Source organism: Corvus kubaryi, unplaced genomic scaffold, assembly GCF_017639235.1.
Source record: "Corvus kubaryi isolate FWS band 111438036 unplaced genomic scaffold, C.kubaryi_AGA036_p1.0 37398, whole genome shotgun sequence".
In the NCBI taxonomy this organism is placed as follows: Eukaryota; Metazoa; Chordata; class Aves; order Passeriformes; family Corvidae; genus Corvus; species Corvus kubaryi.
Genome location: NW_024581137.1, coordinates 19,371,325 through 19,384,502, shown reverse-complemented (window position 1 = coordinate 19,384,502; position 13,178 = coordinate 19,371,325). Strand labels below are relative to the sequence as shown.

At 43.0% G+C, this 13,178-nt stretch overlaps 1 long non-coding RNA gene across 1 annotated transcript; it reads right to left on the bottom strand.

Annotated features, from left to right (window-relative positions):
• Positions 1–3,663: 3,663 nt before the first annotated feature.
• On the bottom strand, positions 3,664–12,215 carry LOC121671879. The gene is made up of 4 exons (XR_006018651.1): positions 12,135–12,215; positions 7,911–8,010; positions 4,455–4,563; positions 3,664–4,357 (listed from the first exon to the last, which is right to left on the bottom strand). It is a non-coding gene; the product is annotated as an uncharacterized LOC121671879 (long non-coding RNA).
• Between the last annotated feature and the right edge of the window lie 963 nt (positions 12,216–13,178).

The window sequence follows — 13,178 nt, the reverse complement described above, 5'->3', positions numbered from 1 at the left end:
TTCCAAAGGTCTGTTTTTCCCCCCTTTACCACCTTAGCTACAATGGATGGGCACGTGCTTAGGGGACAGTGAGGAAAAAGCTGGGGGCAATCAAAGCTTTGAAATGCACAGACTGGCAGCTACAGCTGAGACCTTGACCTGTCAACATCAGGCAGCTCCAGTCAGACAAGATGTGACAAAGGAGATTGCACAGCACCCTTGCAAAGGGCACCTGCACCCAGGACCTGCCTCTCTTTTTCCCTAGGAGCCACCACGGCAGCAGGATGAGAACAGGGGCACAATCTCAGCCCCCTAGATCTACCAAGTTCACACAGAAGAGAGACGCATATTAGCATTTAAATGGGATCTGCAGCATGTTTGTTGGTTTTACACATCTGGCTCAGGGAGGGCAGCAGCTGGGATGACTCCAGACAGAAAATACAGACTTCGGTGCTTCAGAGCCCCAAAGCCTCCTTCAGCAAGTGGAGTTCATAAACCTCCTGGCAGCTCCAATTATGATATCCTCACTCATAACAAGCAATACCTTACTCCAGGGGAAATCTCTTTGATTTTTAATTTAGCCTAAGTTGTCACATAGGTGTAAGACACCAAGACTCAAAAGTTCCTGGAGAGTTAGAGAATACTGGCATTTGCATTTGAATCTCAGCTGTTGGTTCCAAGTGTGAGGGACGAGAAGGGGCACAGTCTCCCCTCTTCTTCCTACTTACACTTCTTGCATATGTTATTTTGGCAAGAAAAAGAATTCTGGAAGAACAACAAATGCTGGGGTAGGGCCCAATGTTTTTAAAGGCTGCCATACTAAAAATGAACTTAAAATTTGATAATATTTTTCTTTTTTTAATTCAGGTATTTAATTCTTTATCTGAGTAAATTTAAAGAAGTGTAGTTACAATTTGCCATGAACTACAGAAGAGATTTCTAGTAGTTTCTGTGCCTGCCAGCCTTAATCTCCTGCAGAGCCACTAGTTCTTGCCATTTTAGCAAGTACAACCCTCATGTTAAAGATAGGAAATGGGGCCATCGATAAAGTATCACCACAGCCAGTAACAAAGTCAGAAATGGCACCTCTGTCCCAACTCTGCTGCCTGCTCTACCCACCAAGCCATCCTTCTTTCTTGGATGCAGAGAGAAATTTTTGCTTTTTAAGCTTAGCACAAACTCTCCATTTTCTGTTTTAGTTCTAGCACTACATGCCTTTGCTCTTCCTTGCAGTGTGTCCTTCATTCAGCCCTGCTGCACCCGCACTTCCCTGCACACAAACACCCTGTAAAAGCTCCTGCTGGTGACCCAGCTGCAGTGGAACTGTGTGTGGATGAGGTGTCTGTCCAGCTGCCACTGCTGCTTTGTCCCCCACACTCACTGTGAAGGGTCTGAAGAGTTTTCTATGCTGAATGCAAAGTAGAGAGCAATGAAATTAGTGCAAATATTAAGACACTGGAGTGATTGAATGAGTATTTAAGAGAGTGAGTGTGAATTTGATGGCCAAGTGGCCACCAAAGGAAGAGGGAAAATAAACCATGACTACACTGCATCACAGGCTGTAATAGCTACAGATGAGAGACTGCTTTGCATTCCAGTTTTTCAGAGGGTAATAAGGAATCACCTGTTTGAAAAGAGATAAACAGGCTGGATCTTCAACCCTCCCATTTGGGAACATTGATGTTTAAAGTGAAATGTTTATTGGCTCTAATGAGGTTGATGCAAAAGGGTGTTGGGTATTTGCATACCAATTTCTAAACCTCCAAAGAAAGGTGGTGATGTCTGAAAGCATAGAATGACACCCACAAGCATGTCTCTGGTTTCAAAGTATACTGTTTAGAAAAAATGACTCTCAGATACTTCCTTTTTTAAATGCAAGAGCAAAGAAACTTGCAAAGTAATTAAGAAGCAAATAGCCTAAAACCATCAAGGAGACTAGATTTTTAAGAGTTAAAATGTTGTTGTAGGGTTCTCTGGTACAGCCTACCATTAGCATTAGAAAGAAGAATTAGACACTTACATGGTGGCAGGTAGCACGAGTGCTTTCTTTCCTAGACAGTGAGACATACCAGGATAGAAAGACTTTGACATTAGAGCATTAACAAATCTGTAAATTATCAGCCAAGAAAAGAAATCTGGCTGATTGTTTGTCAGTTCATTAACCATTCTCTGCAAAGTATATGGCTATTGTCACCTGCAGTCAGAACGGGGTGATAGAGTACAAATAATAAAGATAACAACCAGAAGACCTATTTCACTATGTGGATTGTGTACCTGGTCTTGTAAATCAATTTTTGTGTACTTTGTCTCTTTTGCAAGAGATATCTGCAAGGTGAAGAGACAAACTAACACACATCTAAAATAAATTGAATTAATCTGGAAAACAGGCTCATTACCATTTCTTGATCCAGCGCTTACCTAAGAAAAAAACCTAGCTTTTTGTCACAATACAAATCTCAGTGTTTTACCTTTTTTGTGCACAAGTGAAATGAATTTGATCCAGCTAAGCATGTGCCCAGCTTTAGACCTGTGCTTAAGTCCTGTTTATAACAACTAAACACTGCTTACAGTACTTTGCTGAGTCAGGGACTGGATTCAGTGCTCCCATGGATAGGCAGCCATATGCCAGGCACATTGTGGTATACAATGCTTAATTTCCCAGGGGAAAATAAACCTTGCAGAAATTTTTCTTCATCGGGCCTTTTATTAGACATTGCTAGATCTGAGTCCCAGGAGAACATGATTTCCTTGGCTCCAATGGCATGTACCCTCCAAGAAAATGCAGGAACTGGCTGGGCATACCAGCACCAGAACGGGTACCAGTGCCAACAGCCAACTAGACCCTGGCTTGCATGTTTATTAACAAATGATCAGAAAATATGTGGTCACCACATATTCCTATTCAACTCAAGGAACAACCAAATCCACTCCTGAAAAGACACTGCCTATGGTCTTCCATCCTTGAAATGCCATGCACTCCCAGGGGTACTCTCCCCTTACCACTAGTGAACAGGCAGCTGCTGCTGGTGAAGGATGATATACTTGATGGAAACTTGTTGACTGCTGAGACCTAGGTGACTGTCCCCCTCAAGATCACCTTTCTTTTTTCTTTCATCTTCCATCATACATGTGGAGTAAGATTTTTTGAGCCAGGATTTTTCTTGGCATATTCATGTGTAGCAGCTACATTGGGTCATGGTGGCAGATGAGCACCTGAGACAAAATCCAAACCAGTTTAGTTCCTGATGATTTATTTCTTACCCTAATGTTGAGAGAATGATTTGTCTTCCTGCTTTTCCACCTTCCCTTGATGCCATGAAGACTTTTTGCCTTTTCTTTTATACCCCTGTTATACCTTTTTACAGCTTCTGTATTCTTAGTGCTTTTTGCCTACATTCTTGGACTTGTTTGTTCAGCTAGGAGACTAAACATTTTAGAAGCATTGTAGGTAGAGGTTAGTGTGCCCCAGACCCCAAGGTGCTCTCCAGAACACATTCTGTAAACTAAGATAGAACCATCCAGGGGAAGGTTCCTTGGGGAGGGGGGCTCATTCAAGCCTCTCATTGGGGAATCTTTGATAGATATGCTAATTAGTAACACCTATAATGTTATACCAGATCTTTTGGGGGTGAGCATTGCGGGGTGCATTTTGGTGCATTCGACCTGGACGTAGTGCACCTAAGGATCCTTAAAATAAATACCAAGGTAAAATCCCTTTTTCCCTTCTAACCATGTATGACTCTTGATATTAAGACCAGGAAATGGCATCACCCTTAATTCATCTTGAGAAGAACTCATATCCTGAGATATACTTGCATTCAACAGGCCAAGGGAAGGGATCTCCATGGTAGACCACTTATAACATAGATTCACTTTGATGCACCGTAATTGTAACTGTAATTTTAGTCAGTCAACTCCCTGGCTTTTTAATCTACAGATTACCATCCTACACCTTATCTGCCTCTCAGAAAGAAATACAGGTGGCCAGAAATTTCAAGATTCTTACTGATTTTCCAGTAAAAAGTAATTTACACAACAGCTTACTTTGCTTATCACCTATACATGATCTATACATTATTAGCTTTCTTATGGTTGGTAGATATAAACTGGAAGAAATCTGCCACCTGAAGACAAACAGAATGCAGCAATAAACCAGCAACAACTCAGCGCCTCTAGAAAAGGATCCATGCATGAAGGATCCATTTGCAGATGGAGAAACCAATTCAGCTCAAATATAGTAAAGCAAAACCAAGGTAAAGATTACTCTTTGGAGCGATGGGCTCCCGGGTGATCAAAGCCCTGCTCAGTCAACTAGGAGCTGCTGCAGGGCAGGAACAAGCAGCCAGAGGGGAAACAAGTGCTGCTTCAGTCCACTTTGCTGTTGGGAGAAAGAAAACACCCATGGAATCATTCATCCCCAGCTGCTTCAGTACCTTTTCAGGCTGAGACAATTCTTTCATTACCAGTTAAATTACCTTTTTAAACATAAGATGGAGTAAATCCTGTCCTCTAGAGTTCCTTATGGAGAAGGCCAGTCTTGCTAGCACAAAAGATTTCAGTGAGTTTTAGGTCACCTCCATCCATCTGGGAAGAGAGGACATCCACATGAGACCAAGCATAGACCAAACACAGAGTGTGTGTCTATGAAGACTCCTGTTTTACAACACATCCAGGCATGAAGGAATTAAAGCCTGATCTGGAACACAAAGCTAATCAGATATTAAGGCATCTTCAGAGTGTGAAATTTTTCTTGCATGCTCCAGGGCTAGCATAGTCCAAATCAAGTAATTGATTAAATTTATGTCTAGTCCTGAAAACACGGAGCATCTCCTGTTGTTTCCATGCTCCATGGGCCTGTGATTTTATGAGACAAAATATTTGGCCACAAAACAGGCTTGCGGTATTTCTGGAGTCCCATCCATGGCTCTACCTTTTTCTTCCCTCCAGCTGTGGCTGCTGATTTCTGCCCGTACACTGGGAAGAAATAATCAGGCTGGAATGTCAGAGGACACATCAAGCCGTGCTAATATGACCAGTATCTTCATGCCTAGATGTTGCTTACTGAACCAAATGATTTATGAGGAAGAAAGAAGTAAGATGCATATGCAAATAGTATCTACACACAAAAACAATGGCACACACATTGCAGAGAAGGTCAATATATCAGACCAAATAGGGTTCTTGTCTCCATATGTCAAATATTTCTAATCTAAGACCCTATAAAAGGTGAGCCTGCTTCACCTCTACCAAAACAGCTTCCTTCAACACTGCAGAAGAAACCCTAACTTTGAAAAAGAGTAACACAAATTAAATTGTGTACATTGAAGGAATTTATCAATCTGTATCACCAAGGGAGAAGAAAAGGACAGACAAGCCATCTTTGTCTAATGTGCTGTAGTGAGGGAATTGTCATTGTCTTTGGGTTCTTTTATAAATAAAATAAATATAAAAAGACAAGTAATTTTCTCACCTAATTTTCCTGTAGAACTGATAATTAAGTGTTGTTGGCTGCATCACCAGCACACATTTGTGATAGTTGATTTAGTGTCTCTGCACATTTAGAAGCTAAAAATTTTCTCTTTTGCTGAGTAAAAATACCTGTTTCATGGCCTTTTCTCTCCTTCAAGTAATAAGTCAGCTTTAATTTTTTTAAAACTTCCCATCAGTGAACAGTGTTACTTTTTCAAAAATCTTTCATGTGTCTAGGACATCACTGGAAAGTAATTACTGTGTATGTTGTAGAATGAGTCTCAATATATTAATAAGGATGCAAGATGGTAGCCCATATGTTTTTAAAATATATATTACAAAGACACTGGCTTGAACACAGGGTCAAAGTTTAGAGGAACAAACCTCTGACTGTGTGGAAGTCCTTAATTCACTGTGTGATGTTTTGCACGTCCAATAGTTTATCTTCTTAAGTGGGAAGTGCTGAAAATACAGCTAAGACAATAGTGGACATGGGAATAAATCATCACCTGTGTGGGAAGTACTTGAGGCTTTCCTCACAAACATGTCCACCCTTTTAGTGTGGTTCATTCTTGCCACAGCAGCAGCAGCCTGGCAATATCGTATTGCTGAGTCAAAGCTTCACGGCTGAGAGCTACGCAAAAGGAAAGCGAACAGTTTGGACACAAAAAGGAGAAGATTTAATTTAAGATGCCCAAGCTGAAGATAGATAGTCAGAGTCTTTGGCCAAGAGCTTTTGCACGTCCTCAGAAGTCAGGTGCAGCTAAGAGCTCTTCCTCTCTCAGTGGCCGCAGCTCTGGCTCCCCAAGACAAGTCCTTCACACTGTGATGTTAGGATGTGTCTGGATGTGTCTGGCACTCCTCTCTGACCACACTGACTGACAGGCTTTCAAGAAAAACAATGTCTCTATGCAAATCAAGGGCCCCAACACCTGCGCCAGGGCATTCAGTGCCTTGCTTCTAGGCACAAATCTTCCATTTCATTCCACTTATTTTGGTACAAAAAGAAAAATTAACCCTCCCCCAAGAGATGACATTAAAATAAATTGTGTTTAAACTGAAACCAAGCACTTGTACAGTCTTCCCCGGTGTGAAACTTGTTTTAAGTTAAACCATTGAAACTTTCCTGAGTACACGAGGCTTTGAAGAATGCCTACGTACTACCCATGACACCGCAAATTTCAGCAATAACCCACAGTAACTCCCACATCATGTACACAGTAGCACAGTGCTAGCAAAATTGCTGTCATTTAGCAGTCCCTGTACCAATCAAAGCCTGCACTCACCCACCAAGCTACGACCAGAGCTAATGACATGCCATGGGGTAATTTTTGCCACCCTGAGTTGGCAAGAGACATTAAAGCAGACATTAACAAGAGCCTCCCTTGAAATGGCCATGTGAGAATAGCCACAAAGGTAGAAAAATTACATCATGTGTGCAAGTTTTCTTATGAAAGTAAATAACGAGATAGGACCAAAGTACTAATTTAACTCTCCTAGCAGGATCAATGATGTTTCTGTAAACTCTATTGTCTGAATATTGCACTATAAATCCTTGAGGACTTGTTAGCTCCTGCAAGTCCCTCTGTGGTGATTCAGTTTTATTGTTGTATGTCTGTATATAGAGGCATTAGAAGAAGTGGGAATTATATGCAAGCCTTTGCAAACACAATTTGCAGCCTGGAAAATTAAACTGCTATCAATTCCACCTTATGTTAGTATTCCTGCCCCTTGGCAATGGTATTCTGAGCAATCCAGTATCTATACACATATATGGTTTTCATTTTGGCAATTAAACATCAGGAACCCTGAACTGAAGCCCACTGGTGCCTGCAAGGACAGAAAGCCATTTTGACAGCAGCAACTGGCGGGGGCTGAGCATGGAAACACTTTCTCATCTGTCCAGCTTTTACCTGTGCTTTTGCCTGTCTCCCACTGAGCCTGAGTGTCGGTGTGTGCAAAGCCCTGGCAGCAACATAATATTCATCAGTGATGCTTCAAAACTCAGTCTTTTCAGGACTAACCATGCCATCTTACAAATTCCAGTAACATTTTTAAAGATATTTCTAATGCAGGCCTTGTTATTTCCCAAGTAGAGACAGGCAGCTCCAGCATTCTCCTTTCTGTGTCTTGCCTTTTTCCTTATCACTGTTGTGTAACAACCCAAAAGATACATGACATTTATCACAACAGTTCTCATCCATTCACCCGACAATTAGAAATGCCCAGTGGATGGGCCGGAGGCCTGGCATTTATGTTGGTATTTTTGAGTTTCAGCATTTCTGTAACCCTTCGTTACCACTAGTACAGCCAAAAGTCAGCACTCACCTCATACAGCAGGCACATCCAGATCACTAAAACATAGGATTGAGAAGGAGCTTGGGCGTGAAGTCTGGTTTGTGTAAAGAAGCACTTTCACCTGTATTTTCTGCCACTGTCACATCACAACCAGTTGCACTTACCACCAGGAAAGGTTTCTTCTCCCTCTTGGAAGACAGACATGAGTGTGGGGCAGCGATGAAACCGGCTGTTTCTTTGCCCATGGACAGTTAAGGCCAGATCCTGCTCACAGCAAAACCAGATTGCTACTGTTTAAGAAAACACATCCTGACTACACTTCTAAACAAATGACAATACTCTATTTTTTTTTCATATCTGGAAAATTGTATTGGTCACCACATCTCCCTGTTGGTGATGCAACTCCATTTGCAACCCACTGCTGGTGACCATCATATATTTTCAGGTGCATCACACAGGCACACCATGCTCAAGTAAATCAGGATGACTACAATTTAAATGAACAGAGTGATTTAGGGCAGAACTTAAATGAAATTATACAAATTATGATGGCTTTATGGCTAGATCTAGGGCCAATCGGGCTACCAAGATCATTACTACTGAATTTATTTGCAGAATAAGTAAATATAAGAAAAGCAGGTTCTTGCTTAGACATGTCTGCAAATAATGAAACATCATTAACATGCAGGAGACTGTTACATTTTGGTGTATTTGATTTTTGAATACCCGGCTCAGTTTCTTGCTTCCCAGTCTCTGCAGCCCTGCCATCACCACTAGTTGCAGGAGCGGTGGTTTCACAGGCAGTGGCATTCCCCTGCAGAGGCTGTAACACCACACTGCCCAGAGGCACGGCGTGTTGATTGAAGCATGGTCTCTATGTGTCATGTGTCAAGGATGATATGTCACCAAATCAGCCTCGCATCTGTACACAAGGTGTTGAGAAAACACTATCAAATCATGGCCTCATGACTGTTTTTTAGTGTCTAATATAACAAATGGCTATAAGCTCACACTGGATTAATGTCGGTGTCATGAATGTTTACTAATGCATATCAAAGCTGGGATCAATGCCAGGAAAGGATTTTAAGTGTAGGTTTACAATGAAACACAGAGAGAGAGCTGACTTCCCCCCTCCAGCACAAATTACAAGCAAGTTTACACTGCATTGTGCGAGGGCAGAGGGCAATATTCCTGAGACACTATTGAGAAAACAAAGCTTCCTTTCCTTCTTTCTGTGAAGGAACAACTTCATTTTGGTTATATTGGTTTACTGCTTGAAACTGTAAGATAAATCACGTTGTGGGCAAGATGTAAGCTCTGGCTTGTCAGTAGACTGGTTACACATGTACTTACAACTCTCACTGAATGACCCAACACCATCCAATTGGACATTGTCCCATTTTGTTCACTTCTCTTTTTATCACATTCCACAGCTGGACATGTCTTCCCAGACCCTTGAAGATAGTCCATGATTGTGATGCCTTAGGTTTTAACTTTCATATTTTTCAAATCCTGTACTGCCTAGTGTGTAACTCTGAAGTTTCTTGTAGCCTGTTAACTTCTGCTCTCTCATGCTAGGTAGACATAACAAAGCATCTCCAGGCCTGCTCTCCAAGGACACTCAGACTGTTCTAGGCCCAAAATGTGTAAACCAACATCTTAAGAAGGGGGTGAGCTTGGGGAAATTACATCATTAAATGACATTTTAATTGGAGAATTAACCCTGATATGCAAATGAACCAAACTTTTAAAAGTGTGAAGAATTCGTGACCTGTCGTCCATCTTGGAGTCCATTTTTGAGAGTAGCCTCTGGCTAACCCTGGGTGTACCTTTGAAGGCCTTTCAAATAAATACCTACCTTTATTCCCTTATTCTTGTCTAGTCTCTCTTTTTACGTGGCCTCTCAAGGCATCAGTTCTGCACAGTACTAGTGTAGTAGATGCAGCAGTGTACCACCATCTGTGCTCACAGAAATTCCCACCCTGTCCCACCAGGTTCCCCCCAGGCAGCTGGTATTGTTTGGGGTCCCATTGCTCAGAAGTGAATGCCAAAAGATGCAATTTGAGGGCAATATGCTGTTACTTTCAGTTTTAATGTTTTGCCATTGCTGCTTTGAAGGGCTTTGCAAGCTTGCCTTAATGGATTGCTTTTCTTTGACAAACGGCAATTTTTATTTTAACAAAAGGATTTGGGGCAAATAGGTTAAAAGGAGAATCCTGCACTTTTAACTCCTGTTTCCTGGAGGAAAGGAGGAGATGCCTGCTTCTGTGTTGGAGCCTGAACTCTCTATGGGCAACTCCTGACCTGCTGGACATCACAGTCTGCTACACAGGGCCTTCAGTCCACTCCTCAGCAGGCAGCAGCACTGTGGGGTGTTTCATAGGGCCAAGGCATACGAGGGACAAAGGACAGACTCAGTCCTTTCCTCTTTCATGCAGCCTCTCTGCAGCCAGGTAGTAAATGCTTTTGCATGTGCTGAAGCTGGCCCAAAGTGGCTTGGACCCCTTGCCCAGCAGCGTTTGGTGGGCAGTGCTGCCATATACCATGCAGGCTGCACATGGGTAAGGCAGTGCCTGAGCCTCACACGCATCTGTAGGAACCTGAGCACTGATATCTCACTTCAGCCTCATCCTGGATATGTTTGTGCATGTGTTTTCACAGCCTTACAAATGAACAAAACGTATGGTTCTTTCAAGCAGCGATAGTGTCACAAGGAAGTGGCAGACTTGGGACATCAACACTGCAGCTCCAGTCTATCAGCCTGGGGAGTCCCTGCCCTGTGCATCTCTACTTGCAGCTGATCTCAGCAGGCACACCCCACTCTCCTCTTGGGTCCTCACAGTTGCAGCAAGTCCAGGAAAACGCGTGTAAGCTGGACCTCTGGGAATTACAGACATCTGAGGCACGCTGGGTGTTATGGGTGTTATAGGTGTTACTGCCCCTGCCTTTCTGCTCTCACCCCAAAAGCAGGCAGCAGATGCTGACTCACTCCTCACCAGCTCCCAAGTTACAGCCACTGAGGAAGGAAAAAATCAGCTTGCAGAAGGGGGATGGAGTGTGAACTGTGGCTGCAGATACTGGTCTCAACCTAGCGCTGCTGTGGCCAAGGAGCCAGCTAGAGCAGCAGAGCAGGACAGCAGCAGCCTGTGCAACCCCACACACTGCTGTGGGCAGCTCTCAAGCCATGTCAGAGCTGGGGCTGAAGCAAGTTCCAGGCAGGTTTAAAGCAAGATGGTGTAGCGATGACTGAAGGTCCCAGCCAGCAGTGTAACCACACGCTGCTCTGAGCCATCATCCAGCCTGGCCAGGCTTCCTTGCTTGTTACTGAATAATGCAGCAGCTTGCCACAGCCCCATGCCTTGGTGTTCTCAGCTGCAACCCAGAGTCCATAAAACTTCCCTTCCTTCATGGAACATTGCAAAATGTTTGGACCCAAAACCCTAGCTAAGAGCCAGCATTACTGGTGTTCAGCTGATAATGCTGAAGGTAAAGCTGCAACAACTTGGAACTTGGGGGAAGGAGAAAAGGAAAGAAAACCTCTTAATGTGGACTCATGCCAGCACCACAGCTGAATGCACAAATGAAAAAGATCTTAATTTTGGAAAGGGTGGGCATGCTGAGGCCATTGTAAGGCAAAGCAAAACAGCCAAGCTGTGACCAGCTAGCAGCTGTAACTGGCAGCCACAACTTTCCCACTCACAGCAAAGTGTCATTCACTGGGGGCAGCGGTGGCTTAATGGCCCTGAAAGAATCCAAGAAACAAATTTTGATCTGATAGCCAAGTTCCTTTGCTGCCAGTCAGGCAGTGGCACAGGAGGAGGCAGCATCCGATGGGATGGGCACGTGGGCTGGGTGCCTCCACATGGCAGCAAGGGGACGGCAGTGTGGAGCCCTGCTCTGGGAATCGCCACGATTAGAAATGAGTGCTTGTCCAAAGTATTACGACTACCACTTCAGCTGCTCCTCTCTGATATACTGTGGTGTCTTTGTCCAGCACCTGAGTAAAGCAAGCCCAGAGAGCACCAGAGGCTGCATGATGTTTCTACCTATTAATCTGTCTTTGAAGCACCCCTGGGTTTAGAGCAAATAAACTTTTGATTTCTAACAAAACCAGCAGCTTGTAATCCAAGACTGCCTGAATCAGAAGAGTACAAAACTTGAGCTTCAACCCTCTGCTTTAATTTCCTTCAGCAATTTATCACCTCTTTGCAGCTCACACATACAGAACACCAAGAAAAATTTCTTAACACCCCTTCGGCAAGCCACATGGAAGCAACTGCCACAGTCTTTTTTTATTATTGTTTTCAGGGCCTATGGCAAAGAAGACCTAAAAAAAAAAAAGTGCACCCAAACTAAACTAAGAAAGAAGAAAAAAATTAATTACTTACCTTCCACAGGCAAGACACATGGAAAGAGTATGAGAATCCACACAAAAGAGCAATTTTTTTTTTTTTTCCCCAAGAAGAATTTAGCTGGAAAACATATTGAGAACAGTGTCATCTCCAAATATGTATTTACACTACCTACCTACACACGTTTGTCTGTGCATCTATTATATATTTATTCAAATTATTTTAAATGCAGTAGAGAAGGGTATTGCTTGAAATTTCATGTAAAAGCAGGAAAAGAGGAAGTAAAATTCAGTCCCTGCTTCAAATCCACTAGTACTACATATTAATTTAATAATTTTTCTATTCTATTGCTCTGGTCTTCCATTAAAATCTCAGACCAAACTCAGGCAGCCTGTGTAATTTCAGGACAGATGCATTTGCCCTTATTATTTCCCATTCACACAGCGAAGGATTCTCTAATGAGGTGAATACTTGGGGCTCAGGTTTTTGCTGCTCCATAGCTTAGATTCTCATTTTACAGTGTTGTGAAGTGGTGGCAAAATGATGCCTTACTAAATGGTAGTATTTTACACCCACTAACCCAACTCTTCAAAGCGGTGTTAATGACTGTGCAGAGTGCAGAGCCAGAAGAATCAGACCTTAGGTGTCTATAGCCAGGAAAAGTGAGAGCAAGCGCAGCTCACTGTACTTGCAGCGCTGCAGCCCTGCCACGCAGAGGCTTGTGCAGCTCGTTCAGTTCTCTGCATCACCTGCTTGTAGCCATGCAGATAAGCAGCCTTCTTTGGACTAGGGTGGTAGCTACATCTTCTCTAATTTGCTGTTTCATTGACAGGTTTTGTGGCCAGGACTTGATGTCAAAGGCAATGTCTCTTACTCAAGAGCCATCTTCCCTCACCATGCCCAGCTCAAGGATACATTTAAGCCACAATAAATGCTAGAAACAAATCCAGCCCAGCTTTGAGACCACCACACAACAGACATGTCATCACCTGCCCTGGGGCTTGTAACCCTTTAATCTCTGAGATTTGTGCCTTGCATCCCACACAAAGTGTGACCAGGTTAATTAATTCCCTTCACTCG